At 36.0% G+C, this 22015-nt stretch overlaps 1 protein-coding gene and 1 pseudogene across 3 annotated transcripts in view; one reads left to right on the top strand and one right to left on the bottom strand.

The window, feature by feature from the left end:
• The window catches only part of NUBPL (NUBP iron-sulfur cluster assembly factor, mitochondrial), a 228131-nt gene that overhangs the window by 88974 nt on the left and 117142 nt on the right, over positions 1-22015 (bottom strand). The gene's annotated exons all lie outside the window — the stretch shown is intronic.
• Positions 6135-6912, top strand: LOC128772750 (28S ribosomal protein S15, mitochondrial-like; annotated as a pseudogene).

The following is a 22015-nucleotide window of genomic DNA, read 5'->3' as shown; positions in this document are numbered from 1 at the left end:
GCATTAGACAAATTTCATATTCATTACTAATAACAACTGTCAGCAAAGTATGAGCAGACCTATCTGAAGCAGATGGATAGTACCTATAAAAAAGTACAGCTAACATTATACTTAATGGTGACATATGAAATGCTTTTTCCCAAAGAACAGGAACAAGTTGAAGAAATCCATTCTCACTACTTTTATTCTACATTGTACTGAAAATCTCATAGCAATATGACAAAAAAAAGGGGGGGGGGCACAAATATTGAATTTCTAACAATGGGGAAGTTTGTAGCAGTTTGTGAAGCATGCTTTCAGGTATGTATCACACAAATGAAAGATAAAGAAGTAATATGCTTTTCTGATCAAGATTCTTTATTTCTAGATGACATGATTACACATGCAGAAAACTCAATGAAATCTATAAAAATTACTAGATTAAATAATTTTAGTAATGTAGCAAGATACAAGATCAATATATAAAATTCAATAGTTTCTATAAACTAATAATACACAAAATGAAATTTAAAACAAAGCAAAATAATAATTAAAAATAAGCCTAACAAAAGAAATGCAAGTTTACTAAACTCCAAATTACTAGCGAGAGAAATTTTTTAAAACCCCAAATATTTTAAAAACCTAAATAAATGGCAAGATACATAATGTTCACAGGTCAGAAGGCTCAATGTTGTTACTAGAGCAATTATCTCCAAATTGAGGTACAGATTCACACAATCCCTAGAAAAATTCTGGCAAACATTTTGAACAAATTGACAAGCTAATCCTAAAATTTCTATGGAAATGCACCTGATCTAAAATTCCCAAAACAATCTTTAAAAGGAAAACAAATCCAGGGGCACCTGGGGGGCTCAGTCAGTTGAGCATCCCACTCTTGATTTCAGCTAAGGTCATGATCTCACAGATCATGAGTTCGAGCCCCACATTGGGTTCTGTGCTGAGAGTGAAGAACTTGCTTGAGATTCTCTCTCTCTTCGCTATTTCTGTCCCTCTCTCTCACAATAAATAAACTTCTTATTTGCAAATCAATCAATGTGATACATCACATTAATAAAAGAAAAGATAAGAACCATATGATCCTGTCAATCAATGCAGAAAAAGCATTTGACAAAATTCAGCATCCTTTCTTAATAAAAACCCTCAAGAAAGTCAGAATAGAAGGAACATACTTAAACATCATAAAAGCCATTTATGAAAAGCCCGCAGATAATATCATCCTCAATGGGGAAAAACTGAGAGCTTTCCCCCTGAGATCAGGAACACGACAGGGATGTCCACTCTCACCGCTGTTGTTTAACATAGTGCTGGGAAGTTCTAGCATCAGCAATCAGACAAAAGGAAATCAAAGGCCTCATATGTGGCAAAGAAGAAGTCAACCTTTCATTTTTTGCAGATGACATGGTACAATACATGGAAAACCCGATATTCGCCACCAAAAGTCTGCTAGAACTGATATATGAATTCAGCAAAGTCGCAGGATACAAAATTAACGTACAGAAATCACTTGTATTCTTATAAACTAATAATGAAGCAACAGAAAGACAAATAAACTGATCCCATTCACAACTGCACCAAGAATCATGAAATACCTAGGAATAAACCTAACCAAAGATGTAAAAGATCTGTATGCTGAAAACTATAGGAAGCTTATGAAGGAAACTGAAGAAGATACAAAGAAATGGAAAAACATTCCATGCTCATGGATTGGAAGAATAAATATTGTTAAAATGTCAATACTACCCAAAGCTACCTACACATTCAATGCAATCCCAATCAAAATTGCACCAGCATTCTTCCCGAAGCTATAACAAGCAATCCTAAAATTTGTATGGAACCAAAAAAGGCACCGAATGGCCAAAGTAATTTTGAAGAAGACCAAAGTGGGAGGCATCACAATCCCAGACTTTAGCCTCTACTACAAAGCTGTAATCATCAAGACAGCATGGTATTGGCACAAAAACAGACATATAGACCAATGGGATAGAATAGAAACCCCAGAATTAGACCCACAAATGTATGGCCAACTAATCTTTGACAAAGCAGGAAACAGTATCCAATGGAAAAAAGACAGTCTCTTTAACAAATGGTGCTGGGAGAACTGGACAGCAACATGCAGAAGGATGAAACTAGACCACTTTCTTACACCATTCACAAAAACAAACTCAAAATGGATAAAGGATCTGACTGTAAGATAGGAAACCATCAAAACCCTAGAGGAGAAGCAGGAAAAAAATCTCTCTGACCTCAGCCGCAGCAAATTCTTACTTGACACATCCCCAAAGGCAAGGGAATTAGAAGCAAAAATGAACTACTGGGACCTCATCAAGATAAAAAGCTTCTGCACTGCAAAGGAAACAATCAACAAAACTAAAAGGCAGCCGACGGAATGGGAAAAGATATTTGCAAATGACATACTGGATAAAGGGCTAGTATCCAAAATCTATGAAGAACTCACCAAACTCCACACCCGAAAAACAAAGAATCCAGTGAAGAAATGGGCAGAAGACATGAATAGACACTCTTCCAAAGAAGACATCCAGATGGCCAACAGAAACATGAAAAGATGCTCAATGTCACTCCTCATCAGGGAAATACAAATCAAAACCACACTGAGATACCACCTCACTCTGGTCAGAGTGGCTAAAATGAACAAATCAGGAGACTATATATGCTGGCAAGGATGTGGAGAAATGGGAACCCTCTTGCACTGTTGTTGGAAATGCAAACTGGTACAGCCACTCTGGAAAACAGTGTGGAGGTTCCTCAAAATATTAAAAATAGATCTTCCCTATAACCCAGCAATAGCACTGCTAGGAATTTACTCAAAGGATACAGGAGTGCTGATTCACATGTACCCCAATGTTTATAGCAGCACTTTCAACAATAGCAAAATTATGGAAAGAGCCTAAATGTCCATCAACTGACAAATGGATAAAGAAGATGTGGTTTATATATACAATGGAATGCCATTTGGCAATGAGAAAGAATGAAATCTGGCCATTTGTAGCAACGTGGATGGAACCAGAGAGTGTTATGTTAAGTGAAATAAGTCATACAGAGAAAGAAAGATACCATATGTTTTCACTCTTATGTGGATCCTGAGATATTCAACCGAAGTCCAGTGAGGAGGAGAAGGGGGAAAAAAAAAGTTACAGAGAGGGAAGGAGGCAAACCATAAGAGACTCTTAAATACTGAGAATAAACTGAGGGTTGATGGGGGATGGGGGGGAGGGGAAAGTGGGTGATGGGCATTGAGGAGAGCACCTGTTGGGATGAGCACTGGGTGTTGTACAGAAACCAATTTGACAATAAATTTCATAAGAAAGAAGAAAGAAAGAAAGAAAGAAAGAAAGAAAGAAAGAAAGAAAGAAAGAAAGAAAGAAAGAAAAAAAAGAAAGAAAGAAAGGAAGGAAGGGAAAAAGAAAAAGAAAATTAAGAAGAAAAAGAAAATAAATCCAGAAGCTTTACACCACAGTAGTCAAGAACACATACTATTGGTGTGAGGCAGATAAAAAATGAAGAATTCAGGGGCACCTGGGTGGCTCAGTCGGTTAAGCGTCCGACTTCAGCTCAGGTCCCGATCTCGCGGTAAGTGAGTTCGATCCCCGCGTCGGGCTCTGGGCTGATGGCTCAGAGCCTGGAGCCTGCTTCTGATTCTGTGTCTCCCTCTCCCTCTGCCCCTCCCCCGTTCATGCTCTGTCTCTCTCTGTCTCAAAAATAAATAAACTTTAAAAAACACTACTACACTCTTTACAGAATGACTAAAATAAAAAAGAATGACAGCACCAAATATTGACAAGAATGTAAAGCAAATGGAATTCTCACATACTGCTAATGGGGGTATAAAATGATATAACCACTTTGGAGAACTCTTAGGTCATTTTTATGATGTTAAATGTGTACCTATCCTACAATTGAGTCATCCTATCCCTAGGCATTAACCCAAAAGAAATGAAAAAGACTTGTACAGGAATGTTTATAAATAACAGCTTCATTCATAATAACCACATACAAAAAAAGAGGAAGACACAATTCAGCTTTCCATCAACAAGACAGTAAATAAATAAGTTGAGGAACATTCATATGATGAAATATTATTCAGCAATAAAAAAAGCAGATTGCTAATACTTGATAAATCTCACAACTTTTATACTGAGCAAAGACAAAACTAATCTATGATTTTAAAAATTCAGAAAATGATGGTCTCTAAGGATGGGGAGGGGTAAATTACTGAAAAGGAGCACAAGGGAAGTTCCCATTGTAACGGATTTTAAAAATTCAGAAAATGATGGTCTCTAAGGATGGGGAGGGAAAAATGACTGCAAAGGAGCACAAGGGAAGTTCCCATTGTAATGGAGATAAATGCTCTTTATCTAATTTTGGATGTTGAATACTTGGATATACTCAATATCCAAAACTCACCAAAATTTCACTTATCCTTACATCTTATTATGTATAAATTATACTTTAATAAAATAAACACAAATAACCTGTAAATTCAATCAATAAAACCAGAAGTTTTTTTCCCCAAAAAAGACCAGTAAAACAAAATAACACTTTGACAAGTCTCATTAAGAAAAACATTAGAAATAAGAAAAGGGATTTAACAACAGCTATGAAGGAATGTTTTAACATTATAAAAGAATAATAAGTACAACATCATACCAATAAAATTTTCAAACTACACAAAATGGATCATTTCCTAAGAAACTAAAAATTAATAAAATTGACACAAGAAGAAGTAGAAAACCTGAATAAATAAATAACAGAAGAAAATGGAAAACAAAGATGAACTCATAATCCTATAAAAGAAATAAAGAAAACCTTATTTAAAATAGAGCTGGGGGCACCTGGGTAGTTCAGTCAGTTAAACATCTGACTCTTGGTTTCAGCTCAGGTCATGATCTCATGGTTTGTGGGATTGAGCTCCATGTCAGGCTGTGTGCTGACAGAGCAGAGTCTGCTTGGGATTCTCTCCCTCTTTCTCTGCCTTTTCCCTGCTCATGCTCTCTCTCTCTCTCAAAATAAATAAACACGTAAAATACAAATAATAAAATAAAACAAAATAAAAGGAGTCGGGAAGCTCTGAAGGAAGAGCTCCTGTGCATGTACCACTACATAACCAGCAGGAAGAAGGAAGTTAGAATTATTTGAACAAGGAAGTATAGTTTTTGAACAACAATTTTATCTCCTGCCTTTAAGGAAGGAGGACCCCTCCCTGCCACAGCAACAACACACTAACCACTGATTGCAGCCAATGAAAAACTGTCACTACCTCAAACTCTTGTTTTCACCAATAAAGCTTTGGTCAAACAACTATCTCCAATTTTCTCTTAAAACCTAATAAAAGCTGACCTTTCCATTGCCTCTTTGGACGTGGCTATGGCTCACTATAATTTGCTTGTCCTGGATTGTAATTCCTCTGCTAATCTTGAATAAACTCATTTTTTACTTAAATAAAATTATTCTTTGCTCTGTTTAAAGTTAACTCCCCAAAAAAGGCATTTGTCCAGGGAATTTTGAGAGAGTTCTTCCAATAAGGAAATTAATACACTAAAAAGAAAAATTAGTATAATCCTACATTTAAAAACTGGTACACTTAATCCATCACTGCATTAAAGGAATATGATCCTATAAATGTAAAATTTGTTAACACCAAAAATCTATTAATTAAGTTCATTAAATTAAGCAATTAAAAAAATGTTTAAAAATCCTTACCATTAGTCCCCAAAAAATGAAGTGCTAAAATTCAACTCTCGTTCCTATTTTTTTAGATTTTGGTATATATACTTCACCCTTGAACAATGGGGGAACTAGGGACACCAATCCCCCACACAAAAACCCACAAATAACTTTTGACTTCTTAAAAATTTAACTACAAATAGCCTACTGCTGACTGGAAGTTTTACTGATAATATGAACAGTTGATTAACACATATTTTGCATACTGTATATATTATAGACTGCATGTTTACAATAAAGTAAGCTAGAGAAAAGAAAATGCTAAGAAAATCATTTGGAATCCTAGATTGGTGGAGCCTGAGCCAGCACGGTAGTTAGTGCCTGTGTAACCCAGTTGGTACCACAGAAGGGACAGTGGCCACGGCACAGGCTCCACAGGGTCAGGAGTCACCATGCTGAAGGCAGTGTGGCGGGTGTTGAGGTGGCTTCAGACCCAGACAGTGGCCCAGGCTGCAATCCTTGAGCTGTGAGAGGGGTTAAGAAGATGTTCATGTCTCCCTCTGACCAGTGGTGTCTTCACCTCTAGAGGGGTCATCCTCCTGACCCTTTGCAGACATGCTATCCAGCAACCAGTCTAGCCTAGTCAAGATGATGATTCACCCCCTTCCACACTATTCAAAGACTACCAGAACATTCCTGGAAATGAGAAGGCTAATGATGTCATACAAAGACTTTTGTCTTTGGAAATGGCCTACCAGAAAAAGAAGCTAAAAATCAAGCAAGAGCAGTTGATGAACAAGATCATGGCAAACCATGAGGACACCAGTACCCTGGACACTCTAATGGTTGCCTTGACTGTCAAGATCTGCAGTTATAAAGAATATATGCATAAATATTGAAAGGACAAAGCCCACAAGTGCTATCTGCTGATAAGCAGCAATCAGAGGAAAAAGATGCTCAAAAACTTCCGTAAGACCAACTATAATGTCTTTGAAAAGATATGCAAGGAGTTGGGGACTGAGCATACCTTTCTCCTCTGTACTACTGAAAAGCTCACCACTGTGGTGACCAAGAAGGTTCTGTATATTCACGTTTTCCAGGAGGCACAAAAGCAATCAATCAATCAATAAGCAAGCCCTAAAAGCTGCAACAGCAACCTGGAAACAAAGTCAGAAGAATCCACAGAGTCCTTCCAAAGCTGGGGCAGAGGCAATCAAAGGAAACCACTAAATTTTATTAGATTTTCAAAATTTTTAAGGAAACGAAAATACATTTACAGTACTGCCTTTATCGAAAAACAATCCATGTATAATCAGACCCAGGCAGTTCAAACCATGTTGTTCAAGGGTCAAATGTCCTTTAATTCGTTTTTAAACACAGTGAAGCTTTGAGAGTATATAAAGAACGTGCTATCTCTGGTTTTGATAACAGGAATCTGAAACACAGAATGATTAAATGAGTTGTCCAGAACCTAATCCAACCAACTACTTCTGAAACAAAGTGAGTTCAATAAGGAATGAAGTAAAATCAGCTTAAGTAGTAACATAAATACAACTGTGTTCAGCTTCCTTTCAATACAAAGAACTAGAAATCTGGAGTTAGCCTGAATTCCAAGTCCCATCCTTAGGTTATACTATAAATCTGACTGAGCTGTAGATAAGATTCAGATTATCCATCAGTGATGCTCTTTTCTAAGAAAGGCTCAAAAAGGAGGTAGTGATATTCCTGAATGCCATTCACAACAGTGGATAGTTGCCACAGTGCTGAGTATTTGAGTCTGAGTTTTCTGAGCACAGGGCATTTCCAGGAATCAGTTTTTCAGCTGTCCAGTTACAAAATGAGACTTGACAGTAGTCTTTGAGCTTCTCATAAGCAAAGTGTTCTTGTATCCGCTCCTAGCACCTACCTTAGGATTTGGCAGTTATTACTTAGTAAATGTTTCTATTAAACGATTGAATGCTAGAAAGGAGAATTACAACAACAACAACAACAAAAATTGAGCACTCTATGGACTAAGCTAGAGAAGTAAATATTGCATTAACATAATAGTACCCATTTTAGAAATGATGATAAAACCCAGAGTCACAAAAAAAGTAATGTGTCTAAGTCAGATTTATTTTACACACCTAAATATGGAATTTGGAATTCAAGCTGAGTCTCAATTTCTAGTTCTTTCCTCTGAATGTCTATGTCTCTTACTCTTTTTTTCAGATTTTCTACTTTTTCACATTCTACATTTCACTGTGGACTGTTTCTTCTAACCAATCTTCTGGTTCACTAATTCTCTTTTCAGTTGTAACTAAGTCGATGTTAAACTTAATGAACAAATTTTAAATAGTATTGTTTAAGTTTTAGAATTATCTAGTTCCTTTTCAAACCTGCTAGATTTAATTTTTTCTAGTTTCCAGGTCCTTGTTAAATCTTCATTCTTGGATTTATTTCTTTGAACATAGCAAACTTAGTCGTTTATAGTCTATCTCTAATAATTCCAATACCTCATCTACACTGAGTCTATTTCTATTTTCTGTTATATCTGCTAGTTCTTATTCATAGTGCCTTTTGTCCTTTTACACATGATTATTTTTGGCTGCATGTTGGACAATGCAATTGAAAAAAAAATTATTTCAAAAAATAAACTGATGCATTGGATAATAGCATCCTCCCCAACAATAACTTTCATTTACTTCTCTTCTCTACAAATCCAAGACTACTGTAACCCAAGTTCTAGACTTAAAATTCCCTGATCTAGCAGATGTTGGCTAAATTAGCATCAGTTCTCTTTGACTCTGAGGGCCCAGTATTCTGTGGTTCCAGCTCAGAGTAAGGGCAGACTACTCCTGGCAGACTCCAGGTTTTATTTATACCCCAGAGTCTTGTGAAGCATCTGAAAGCAAAAATCAGTTTCATAGCTGCTAGGTAGGCTACAATCAACAAATATCCTTAGAACAAAGTAATTTTGAGGAAATGGGGTTATTTCTATCACTTTTATCCTCTCCCAGATTCTTCTAAGAATTTGTGATTCATATTTTACCCAGCTTCTTTAGTTGTCTTTAGCAGGAGAGTTAGTCCAAATTACCTAAATTGCCATTATATAATCAGAATCTTTTACTAAGTCAATTAAATCTATATAAGCTGAGAATAAAAGGAAATGTCTTTGTTAAAAGGAACATACAGCAAACATCACACCTAATAGTGAAAGAGGAGAAATACTGCCATCAATATCATATGTGAGACAAGGTAACTTCTGCCACTATTACTATCTAAAATTCAACTGGTGGGGCACCTGGGTGGCTCAGTTGGTTAAGCGTCCGACTTCAGCTCATGTCCTGATCTCACGGTTAGTGAGTTCGAGCCTGGCATCGTGCTCTGAGATGACAGGTCAGAGACTGGAGCTTGCTTCGGATTCTGTGTCTCCCCCTCTCTTTCCGTCCCTCCCCTGCTTGTGCTCTCCCTCTCTCTCTCAAAAACAAACAAATAAAAAAATTTTTTAAATAAAATTCGACTGGTGATTCTAGACAATGCAATAAGAAACAATTAAGAAATATAAGCATTACAAAAGAAAGGAGCACCTACCTAGAAATTCTACTGAAAAGCTATTAGAATAAATAATACTGTTTACATGGTCAAATACTAGAAAAACAAAAATCCATTTCCTAGACCATAGCAGTTACTAAAATATATAAGCAAAAAGATTTCATTAGTGTAGAAATAATAAGAGTTTAGGAATAACTTAAGTAATATGATGTTTTAATCTTTATGTTCCAGTGAACATAAAAAACTTGTATATTTAAATATAGGTGTCTCTATTATAGGATCATTTATAAAAAGGTAAGACTTTGGAATATAAAATGTGACTGAAATAAATTGGTGCTCTTTTACTTTTATTTCTTTACTTGCTTATTATCTAACTCCCTTACCAGATTATGTAAAAGGGCATGGATTGTGCCTGTTTTGCTCATTATTATATATTCTGCATATACTGTCTAGTACATAGGAGGTAAGATATACATATTTGTTGAAAAATTATAAGTGAATAAACTCATCCAATTTTTGAGAAGCTTTTTAATGTTTTTTATTTTGTATGAAGTTTACATTAACTAAAGTTCACCTTTTATATAGGTGATCAGTTTAAGAGGATACTAAAATCTCAAGTTCAAAATCAGATAACAAATAAGTCATAACTTTGGCTTTCAAGTATTTAAAAGCAATTTGAAAGAATGATATCATAGAAACATATACTCATAGCATGTGACACCTCATTAAAAAAGATGGAGGGGCAGAAATCAACCAGGTTAGTGACTACAAAATAATACCACTTGAGGAGGGACAAGGAGAATAAGAATCCTACCTCTTGATCATTAAAAAGGTATTCACTTTTGGGGCACCTGGTGGCTCAGTCAGTTAAGCATCTGATTCTTAATTTTGGCTCAGGTCACGATCTCACAGTTCATGAGATCAAGCCCCACATAGGGATCTGTGTCGATAGTCCAGAGCCCACTCAGGATTCTCTTTTTCGCTCTCTGCTCCTCCCCTACTCATGCTCACTTGTGTGTTCTCTCTCTCTCACTCAAAATAAATAAATAAACATAAAATTTTTTCAAAAAAGTTATTCACTTTTACAATCATAGAGCTATCTCAGAATCTCATTATAGTTGATGCTTTTGCAAGTTTCTCTGTTCCCAGTAAACCTAGATTTGATTTCTTATGCGCTTTACAAAGATACTTTCATGTTGTAAGGTGGTTCTAACAAAAAAACTTAATGTATCTACTCAAGTAAATACTTTTCAAATAAATCTTTCAAATATTTTATAGCACAACACAAGAAAAGAAACAACCCATTTAACTAAGATGTCAGTTTCCATTTCCTCACTTAGGTTAATGAGAAATAAATATCAAGTAAAAACCACCTGAATCCACTAAAAATATGAGTGTTTTAAATGCTGTGATGCAAAATAGTTGAAAACACTACCTTCAATTTTTCCCTTTGTAACAAAACTTGGATTTCAGCTGACAACTTCTATACTAGGTTTTAACCCAAAGCAATTTAGAAACAGACAAGTCAGAAACTCCTTAAAAATAAATTAGGGCTTATAATGAAAATGCTGACAGATGCTTTCTTTATAATAATGTCTAGTGAGACTACTGTATTTTAGCAATGACTACATCACAATATGTATGCAAGTGCTGAACATTAAAATGCAACAATGTCTAGCTTATAATTAAATCAAGACCATGAATAGTTCAGTAAAACATGTTGTAAAGAAAGTGTGATGTGACAAGAAAATACACTAAGTTAAAATATAATGCAACTAAGGATTTATTAGAACTTGCCTTTCAGAAGATTTAAATAAGAAGAAATATAAACATAAATACTAGCAAGAGAAGTAAAAAAGTAAAAATTCAGTAAAGGCTAAAAATAATTTATTTCCAATGTGAATGGTATGTACCATAATTACTTATGAAACTATATCCATCATGAGATGATCATACTTCTAGACTAAGGTCAAAACATAGATTTTTAAATATATATATATAGAACTTTAAAAAATGTTAGTATTCCTGCTTCTAGGATCTTTCATCAGCTGCTCAGCTTTCTGCTGCTGCTACCTTTTCTACTCACTCTTCATGCTGTCCTTGTCTTTGATTGTTACAAGCCACCATTTCCATCAACCACTACTTCTGAACTCTCCACACCTGTATTGCAACATATAATGGTTGTCAAAGCAATCTGGGGATAAAAACACAGCATAAACAATTCTACCACATTCAAATAAATACAGTAAGCCTTTTTTTACTGAGAGGCTATAACTAAAGAACCAACTTCATGTTTCAAAGCAAAGTAGAAACTCAGGAGCATTACACAAACAGCTTCTTTATTATAAAGCTATATATAGGCCTCAACATAAATATGATACCAGTGCATCGCTGATCTTAAAACAATTTGCAATGAGCTTTCTTAAATGACAAACACTATTTTCTCTAATTTCCTATAATAAAAATATTGGATTTGTCCTTTTTAACTTTGAAGATCTAACTGGCTTTATTAAACAAACAGGTAGCATCTCATCTAGACATAGAGGGGAGCTCCTTGGATTTGTCTTTTGCACAGGTATGTTCTAGTGGGTTATTCACTAACTCAGTGGTTCTCAACAAGGGACAATCTGCTCCCCAAGGGACATTTGGCAATGTCTGGAGACATTTTTCATTGTCACGAATGAGAGGAAGGGTGCTACTTGCATCTGATGAGTATTGAGAAGTCAGAGATGCTACTAAAAATCTTACAATATAAACGACAGACCTCCCACCAAATCACCTGACCCAATATATCAATAAAGCCACTGTCACTGTTGAGCAATCTTCTCCTAACTCCTTTGTTTTCTTACCAAGCAGCAATTTCCCATAGTTTCCCTCATCTTTAACCAAAAAAATATTCAAACCATCAACCAAAATCAGAACCAAACTTAAGAAAAATACAAGTGAAGTACATAAATGACTTCCACGAATAACTGACTCATTCATTCATTCAACAAACACATGAGGCACAGTACTAGGCATTGAAGATACTACGGTGGCCAAGAAAGACAAGATCTCTACTTGCATGCAGCTTATGTTCTAGTAATTCTCAAGTTGAAAAAAATCTTCAAACTAAGTAAAAAACCTTCAGTGCCTGACACATTCTGGCAAACTGATGCAGCTACGTGGAAACAGTTCCCACTGATAGAGCATTCTATTTTTGAAACTGTCCTTATTACAATAAGCCAAAATAATTTTCACCCTCTGATGACAGTTCTGTTCTCCCGAGTCATAAAAAACAAATCCTTGTTCCATAGGACGACCCTTTACAGATTTAAAGACAGCTATCCTGCATCTCTGAATTTTGTCTCCTAAAAGCTAAAATAATTCCATTAGCACCTCTAGCAGCCCTTATGTAGGGCTTAATACCCTTAAGACATGAGCCTTAAAATCAGAAGGAAATGAGCAAAAACACTAAAGTTTTATAAGAATTTAGGCTATTAGGAATTGCTAACTTTTTTTAACAATCTTGCCTGAACCCACAAAACTGATTTTAATAAGAATATAAATGTACTAACTCTTATGTACAAAGCAATATAGCTGACACGGCAGATATATTATCACATTTAATTATCACAATACTATCTTCACTTTAGATGGAGAAATAGGCTTAGAAAGATTAAAGAAATTTTTCCAAGATTATATCCTTGCCCTAAGCCCATGCTCTTTTTGCTACAGCATATTACCCAAAAATTGTGTTGGTTTTTGTATTTTAATTCAATTACTGAGTTTTCATTATTTCCATCAATCAGTTTTACACTGATGCTAAATCTTGGAGTAGTTTATGCTTAAATAAAGAAGAAACTTGTTCTAATAAAAAAGCATTCTAACCTTGAGTGCCTTTTATTAAGAATATACACATTCTTTAAATTTTTTTTTTTTTGATGTTTTTATTTATTTTTGAGACAGAGAGAGACAGAGCATGAACGGGGGAGGGTCACAGAGAGAAGGAGACACAGAATCTGAAACAGGCTCCAGGCTCTGAGCTGTCAGCACAGAGCCTGACGCGGGGCTTGAACCCATGAACCGTGAGATCATGACCTGAGCCGAAGCCGGACGCTTAACCGACTGAGCCACCCAGGCGCCCCAAGAATATACACATTCTTACACACTTACCATGATGATCACCAAATACTGTATACAGAATTGTTGACTCACTGTATTGTATACCTGAAACTAATATAATACTGTATGTTACCTATACTGGAATTAAAATAAAAACTTAAAAAATATACATATTCCTGTACTACCTACACAACTATCCATACAGACACACACAGGTAAGAGAGAGCTCTCAGCACTGACAGACAAATGATGGCTATCTGTTCTTCATTCATTCTGCTATGAGTAACAATTAAAGAATGTAATAGATTAGCGAATTCTATGTAACATATGCTTTCACAACTTGTTATATTAAGAAAACAATCTCATTAAGAAAGACAATATTCACTGGAAATCTACATACATATTAGCTATATTGGATTGACATACAATGACAAAAATGCTTAAAACTCATTCAGAGAAGTCAAGCAGTATAATATAATGGCAGAGATTACATAAAACAGACTAGAATTGTAGCACTGAACAGCCTCAAAATCTCTGGACCTCAATGTTCTAAACTAAAACTGCAGGAAATAATGGAACCTATCTCAGAGGGTTGTTAGAGTACTATAACTACTTCCATTCTTATTGCCCTTTTCTTCCCACTCCCCCTACTTCTATTCTCTACACACGCTGCCAAAGGTATCCTTTCAAAACCAAAACTAGATCATATCACTCCATTACCCAAAAATGTCCAAGGGTTTCCATCATATTTGGAATAAAATTCAAAATCCTCACTACAGCCTATAAGATCCTAGATGATCCTAGTCCCTGGCTTCCTTGCTCACTTTTACACTTGTTCTCTCCACTTTGAATGTTCCCCCAAATACTTTGGATGGCTCACTGTTTCCTTCCATTATGAGTCTGCTTTAAATATCACCTTCTCAGATAAGCTTTCCCTAATCAGTATCTATTTTTTTTCAATAGCATTGATCACTAACCAATACTATATTAAGTTTTTTGCTTATGTGCTTATTCCTGTCTCTCCCACCAAAAAGAATGATCCATGGGAGCAAGATCTTTGTTTTAACACTCTATCTCCAGCACCAAGCATGGTGCCTAGCACACTGTAGATGTTCAACAGTCAATGAGTGAAGTGAAATAATGCAAGTGAAGAGCTTAGCACAATGCTTGGCAAACAGAAAACATCCAACAATGTTAGGTGCTATTACTACCAATTACTAGTATTTCTGTTATTTGTCACACATTCATTAAATAAACCATCACTGAACACTAACTTTGTATTGTGTAATTTTTTAAATGTTGATGTTGGGCTTTGCGAAGTGTTTTGAAAACTAGCTAGAGAGCCAGTGGCATAAGATGATAATTGCAATTCATAAAGTAATTAAATGCTTCCAAGAGGCTTCTGGAATTCTACTCCTGACAGAATTTATGGTTATTCCTTTAACCTCATCTGGTTAGATCCAATTAGCTCAAGCACAATATTAGGCCACAGAGTCATTCACAAAATGTTAACAGTAGGGCACTATAATTTCCTTCTTTAGTATTGTTTTCAAGCTGTTGGTTTTTCTTAAAACTAGAAACCAAGAGACATACTCTGACCATGAACAATCAGAAAATATATAAATCACCAAAGTCACCCAGAGGCAGTGAATGTATTAACAGTTCAAATGAGAGGCAGCTGAGGTGTAATAAAAAGTCCCTTCACAGCTATATGTGACCTTATGCGAGCACGCAGCTTTTCTCTATGCTTGCTTCCTTATCTGCAAAACAGGAAAAAAAAAAAGAGTGCCTCATAAAAATATTACAAAAATGGAATAACATTAAGGAGGCGAGAATTCCAGACAGAAACTAAATGTCTGCTCTCTCAGCTCATGGAATATAAACCCAAGTAATAGTGCAGAATCTACTGGAAATACTTTACACTTTTATGTAAAGTCCAAAATATCTGGCATAGATTCAGTATATGTTGGCCTCATATTAAACTGCACAGGGGAAAATACCTAATTCCCCAGTGTTTTGATGGCAAAAGAATCAGAGAAACTGAGCATCTGTCTCAGGTTTTGTGAGGCACTAATGAAGTGAAAATGATAACAACGCATTTTACAAAAGGGAATCAGCATTTCTCTAGCTTGAAAGATCCCTAACATTCTCATTATTCATATGACTTCTGAAAATTCATGTCATTTTTTTTTTTTTATTATTCATTTGTTCATACAGTCAACACATCTTGAAATTCAATTACAGGCCATGTACTATTCTAGATGCTAGAGATGAAAAGAACGAGGCTTGGTCCCTTCCTACCCATAGAGGAATTTAAGGGCTTTTTAAAATAGTTAATCTTAAAGGTTATAGAAGCTCTGAAGAGAAAATCAATTATTTTAGAAAGGGCTTTATAGCAGTGCTGTCCAATAGAAGTTTCTGCAATGAGGAAAATGTTCTTTAATATGTGCTGCCCAATACAATACCACTAGCTACATGTACCTATTGAACACTTGAAATGCAGCTAGTATGACTGAGTCTGTATATTTATTTTGGGAGAGACAGAGAGAGAGAGAGAGACAGAGACAGAGAGAGAGACAGAGAGAATCCCAAGCAGGCTCTGCACTGTCAGCACAGAACCCGATGCAGGGCTCGAACTCACCAAACGGTGAGATCATGACTTAACCCAAAACCAAGAGTCAGATGTTAACCGACTGAGACACCCAGGCACCCAAATTTTTAACTAATTTTAATAGCCACGTGTAGCTAGTAGTTACTGTATTGGACAGCAGAGCTTTACAGAATAGGTAATGTTTGAGCTTCAGTCTTAAAAGAAGGGAGTTAGGAATTACCAGGGGTGAGGGAAAGTCCACAGGAAATGGAAAGAGCACAAACTACATGAAGGCCTGTGAGAACCTTAATGTGTTCAGCTAAGGCTGCCTGCGATATGCAGACTGTGGAAAGGAGAAGAGAGAAATGAGGTTAAAGGGTTAGACAGGGTCAAAATATGAACGCTTTTTAATATCACACGAAGGAATTAAACTTTATTCAGCAGACAGTGGGGAAAACATCAAAGACTTTAAAGCCAGGTAATGTATGACCATACCTATGCTCTAGAAACACAATTTTGATCCTAAGATAGGTGATACATTGAAAGAAGAGACCAGAGGTAGAAAAGATCATATATGCGGCTACTACAATAGTCCAGGTTAGATGCTTAAGACTCAACAACTGCAATCACAGTGAGAATGGAGATGAAAGAATGAATTCAAGAGACATTTTGAAGATAAAATTAGTAAGACTTAAAGAAGTCTGAGATATGGTGGGCAAGAATAAAACAAAGTTAAAACTTCTGAGGTACTAGCCAGGAAAAACAGATAATTTAGGCACTTTCTACATTGAATGAAGGGATACAAAAAGTTTACAGGCTCCTGCTCAGAGTTGTTTATAGGAGAACAATCTAAATATCCATTAATAGTTTAAAAGCTAAATAAATTATAGAATTACTTAAGATAGCATATATTTCTAAGAGTCATTTTTAAAGATTATAAAGATTATACGATACCAGGGTAAAATGTTCACGATGCGGTTAATGAAGTCAGTACACTACAAAGCAGCACATAAAGCATTGTCCCAATTTTGTTTTATATATTGGTAGAATTTTTTTTAAGTGAAAGAATGTGCCAAAAAGTCAGTAGAAGCTAACTTTGATAGCAGGGTAGTGGGCCATTATAATTTCTTTCTTGAACATTTTTTTTTATTATCTACAACAATTATAGAATATTTTTACTTAAAAATAAACTTTGGTTCTAAAGCACTGTACCTTAAACACTGGAGCCTGTGGTAAATTTACTAAATTTTGTAGCCATTTCACAAACAGAGGGAATCTGACATGACCAGATCCCAATTCTATGCAAGTTCATTATGGGAGACTAAATTCACAGCAAACTGAATAAAAGAGGTGTTTTTTTCCCTTTTGAAAAATTTACCACAATTACAGAGTATAAAATGGATTACTTTCCATTTAATTAATTAATAATGTCTTTTCACGTATGGTTTATGTCTGTACACATACAACTACAAGTGGGAATTTGGTATAAACCTGTATTTTATTCTGTGTAGTCATGCAAAAAAAAAAAAAAAAGATTTACCCTGCTCATAGTCAATATCAATTATTCAAGTTCATTTGACATAAAGCAGACACTATATGCTGAAGAAGTGGCTCAGCAATACTAATCTTTTTTATACGTAGATGGCAGTCCCTTTTTGCACTTAACAAAACCTGGCTTTCCAAGTTCTAAATTTAGATTTACAAGGAAATCCTGACCTGGCACAGATAAGCCTACTATAGAGGCATATAGCTGTGGCAAATCCTCCTACATCCTGGATGTGAATAAAATACAAATTAGATAAGCAATGTAAATGTAATAACTTTCTTCATTAAATAGGAAATGAATAGATTTTTTTCAACTATAAACTTAATCACTTTACTTTGCCATAAGATAGGTTATATGTGTCGTGAGAAATGACATGTGCATTAAAAAGAGAATCTCAAACTAGTATTTCTAGCCATGTGACAAGCCTTATTCTAACCATTTTACAGAAGTTGAAAATAGAGCTGGAATTAAAAGATTTTTCCATTTTATATGTCTAGAAACCTGGTTTTATTTCCTTAACTAAAATTAGTTGCATATCTTATTTGTATGTTTTCTATTAAAACACACTGGTAGAGAGGCAGTCTTTTCTCTAGGACATTTGTAAATAAGCCCCAGAGCTACATAGTAGAAACGGGCTCATTTAACAAATATAACAAAATTGACCAAGGTCAAACAGTGAGACAACAGCAGATCTAGGACCACAGCCAGATCTCCTGGCTTGAAATCTAGTGCTCTACTCTGACAAGATTACAGTTCTTAAATTAAAATATATTTTCTCTGAAAGCTGAAATAAGGAATACATTTGAGGATACTAGTTAGTGACACTTGGGAAACATCATCTGGCTCTCAAATCCAGAAACTGCCTTAGATGTTTTGGCTAACTACCACATACTGCATAGTGGGCAAGAGTCACTGAAATAATCACTTCACAAACAAAGAGAATTCAGAAATCTGCAACAGCAATTAGCCACCAGTATCTTACTATGTTTCTGTGATCTAATGTCCATTTCCATGGAAACAGAAAAAGAAGTAAGAGGCAGCCAAGAGAAGAGATGTCAGAACTTGTCAGGTTCAGTGGCTAGAGCTGAAAGCTGCAAATGCCATTTTTTTTTTTTTTCCAAACAGCATCAGCTGACTTCTGGCACATAATCGATTCTCAAGTTAGGCAATGTCAGCTTGTGTGGAGAAGCATAAAGCTAAAGAACAGACTTAGGTTTCTGTTTTGCTTTTAAGGGCTTAGATTAAGGGGGAAGGAGATACAAATTAAAAGAAAACTATTCAAATTTTTAAATTCCTAGGAATGTAATAGAATTGTTTCAGATTTCCCAAAACCAACAAAAGGATTTCTTAGCTGATGGGGAAAAATACAGGACTACCACAGAGCATTATCTGGAATGAACAACAACAGGGTGGAGACAGGGAAGAGACAGAGGCAGAGGAAGCCAAACTTACAAAGGCCCTGAGACAAGAGAGTGGGTGGCCCTTTCACAACGCACACAGATAAGAGCTCTTGGGGTGGGGGAAGGGTCATCATAGAAGGCTTTCTCAAAGGAGATGACATTTAAGCTAAGACCTGAAGGACAAGATGGAGTTATACAAAAGAGTATTCCAGCAAGAAAGAAGAGCATGAGGGAAGTCCTACAGGCAAGAAAGAACAAAATGAATCCAGGAATAGCAAATAATTAAGGACAGCTGGAGCAGAGAGTGGGCGTAGGGGAGTAAGCTATGATCAGATCAAGAAGGGCCTTATTTCCCAAATTAGATTTTGAACTTTTGTCCAGAAAACAACAAGTTGTCACCAAAGAGTCTAAATCAGGAAAGTTACATGAAGAGATCTGCATTTAAAAAGATTAGTCAGAATATCTCAGATTACACAGGGATATAGACGTTCAGTCTGTTACAGCTCGCCTTGAGGGGAGAGATAAAGTTGACTGCCCTAGAGATGGAAGAACAGGACACAATGAATAAGAGCAGTGGGAGAAAAAGAAGAATGGGTCAAGATGATACCCAGGATTTGGGCCTTAAGAGCTACATGGATGACAGTGCTCATCACTGAGTCTCTGTCACATTAAGGAAGGAGTTTCACATATCTGTGGGACAGTGAAGAATTCTAATGTGGACTTGTAGACTTTGAAGTATCCATAAGACTGTCAAGCAGAGTTAACCAACAGGCAGTTGCACATGTATCTACAACTCAGGAGAAATTTGGGGGATGAACATATGTATTTGGGCTTCAGGAATGGATGACATTACTCAAGCAAAGCACAAAATCAGAAGAGATTCCAAGAGATTTTCAAATGTTGGCTGCACCATTTACTAATTATATGACCTAAGGTCAATCAGTCTCTAAGCCTGCAAAATTCAGACAGTTATACCTGTGCTGAGGGCTAATATTTTGAAAATGAATAGAGGATGAAGAAACTATAAAGTAGATTGAGAAAGAGAAGATAAAAAAGTACACAGCACAGAAGAATGCAGTATGATGGCAACTAATGGAGAAGAGTAATTCAAGATTAAGGTTAACTGATCAAATACTGCAGAGAGATCAATTAAAAGTACAGAACAGAAAAATACACAAAGCATCAAAAACAAAAACAAGAAAACAAAAAAACAAAAAAAACCTCTGGTGACCCTGGCAGTGACCAGTAAATGTGGCTGATGCGCAGTAAAGATGAATATAGACAGAAGTAGATGGTAGAAAAGAGAATAAGAGAGAGATTTAGAAAATTCTTTCAAGAAGCTTGGCTACAAGGGAGAAGGAAAATTAGACTATAGTGACTAATGGAGTCAAAATAGAGTTTTTTAGGGGTTTTTTTTAGGAAGAAACTTATGCATTGTAAGTTAAGATGCTTTCAGCTGCAAGTAACAGAAAATATAATAACAATGCCTAAACCAATGGACGTTTATTGTTTACTTAACAAAATGTCTGAAAGTAGATACCTCTAGGGTTTTGTCTGAATCTCAGTGATGTCATAAGATCAGGCTCTGCCACAAAATGGCTACCACTACCAGGCATCATGTCCATATAACATATTTCCAACAAAAAGAAAGGGGAATTACAAACCTTGGCCTTGTTAGAAAGTAGAATACCAATGGTAATTCTGAATGAAAAAAAAGAGAGAGAGAGAAAGTAAAATACCTTACCCAGAGTCCCATGCCCCAATTAGACTATCCCTCAAATCTCATTGGTTAGAATTAAGTCACATGGCTGGCTACTCTTACCTATAAGAGAAGCTGAGAAACTATCTGACTTTCTAGACTCTATTTCAAGGCAGTAAGGAAGAGGAGGATAAAAATGACTTTTCATAGCCAGCCAATACTATCTACCACACGCATGTTTAAATACTGATGTGAAAGAGTTAATAAAGTGAAAGAAGCCAACGACACAAAATGAAAGAAGGCAAGAATGAGTTTAGATACAGATAAGTTTGTAAGAGGGTGGGATGGGACTTGAAAAAGTTTGTAACACACAATTTAATTTTCTTTGTGAAGCAGAAAATCACATCATCCAATAAAAGTGAAGGGGGAGGTATAAGGAAGGACAGAGGTCTTCAGAAAAACAAAGCAGATTTTTAGATAGTTTCCATGAGGATAACAGGTTTCTAGGCAAGGCAAAGAAAAAAAGAATAAAAGAAAAAACTTCCTAGGGATTACGGTACAACAGAGAATTCAGTATCAGAAGTCATTAATTCAGAGTACGATTTATAAGGACTTCTTTAGCAGCACCCAGCAGCCTGAGAGGAAGAAGAGGGAAAGGAGAATGCTGAATCACTCTAGACTGGAATTGAGGTAGGTGGTACAAGTAAAAGGCAGGGGTACAAAGGAGTTGAAGTTATCACCAAAGCAGTGAAATAATGGGTCATGTATATCAATATTAGGAAAGAAAAGACAGGCAGAGTGGTACAGCCAAGGAACCTGAGGTGTAGTAGCCATTATAAGAGAGAAGAAAGGATAACAAGTTATGGTAAAATGAGGACAATAAATACTACCAGGGGACAAGATTGAAGGTATACAATGAGAACAGATGGCTGAAGTACAACAAAGGCTGGTGGCACCCACACTAAGAAAATGAAGAAACTGAAAGGCTAGGATATTAAGTGGATTGTCTACACACACTCTGAAGTCCGATCCAAGATGGTGACTAGAACTGGAGTAAAAAGGAAGTGTCAATGTCTTTTTTTTTTTCAAGTTTTTAAATTTATTTTGAGAAAAAGAGAGAATGAACACATTCACGAGTCGGGGAGAGGCAGAGAGAGAGAGAATCCCAAGCAGGCTCTGTGCTGTCAGAGGTGATGTGGGGCTCAGCCTTGCAAACTGTGAGATCATAACCTGAGCTGACATCAAGTCGGACGCTTAACCAACTGAGCCACTCAAGCTCAAAAGTGTCAAGGTCTTTAAGAAGTAAAAAACAGTGGCCAAAGAAGAGAAGAAGGTGATTATACTTTTAATAACCAAGATTATCAAAAAGAATATAATTGTGGAGGAGTGTTAGGGCAGAAGCTTCCCTCAGAAACAAGGAACATGCCAAACCTCATCCCAAGCCCGTGGGTAAGTAAAAG

Source organism: Panthera pardus, unplaced genomic scaffold (assembly GCF_024362965.1).
Source record: "Panthera pardus isolate Hobbes unplaced genomic scaffold, ASM2436296v1 HiC_scaffold_24, whole genome shotgun sequence".
Taxonomy (NCBI): Eukaryota; Metazoa; Chordata; class Mammalia; order Carnivora; family Felidae; genus Panthera; species Panthera pardus.
Note: the sequence above shows the minus strand (reverse complement) of the source record. Positions and strands in the feature narration are given on the sequence as shown.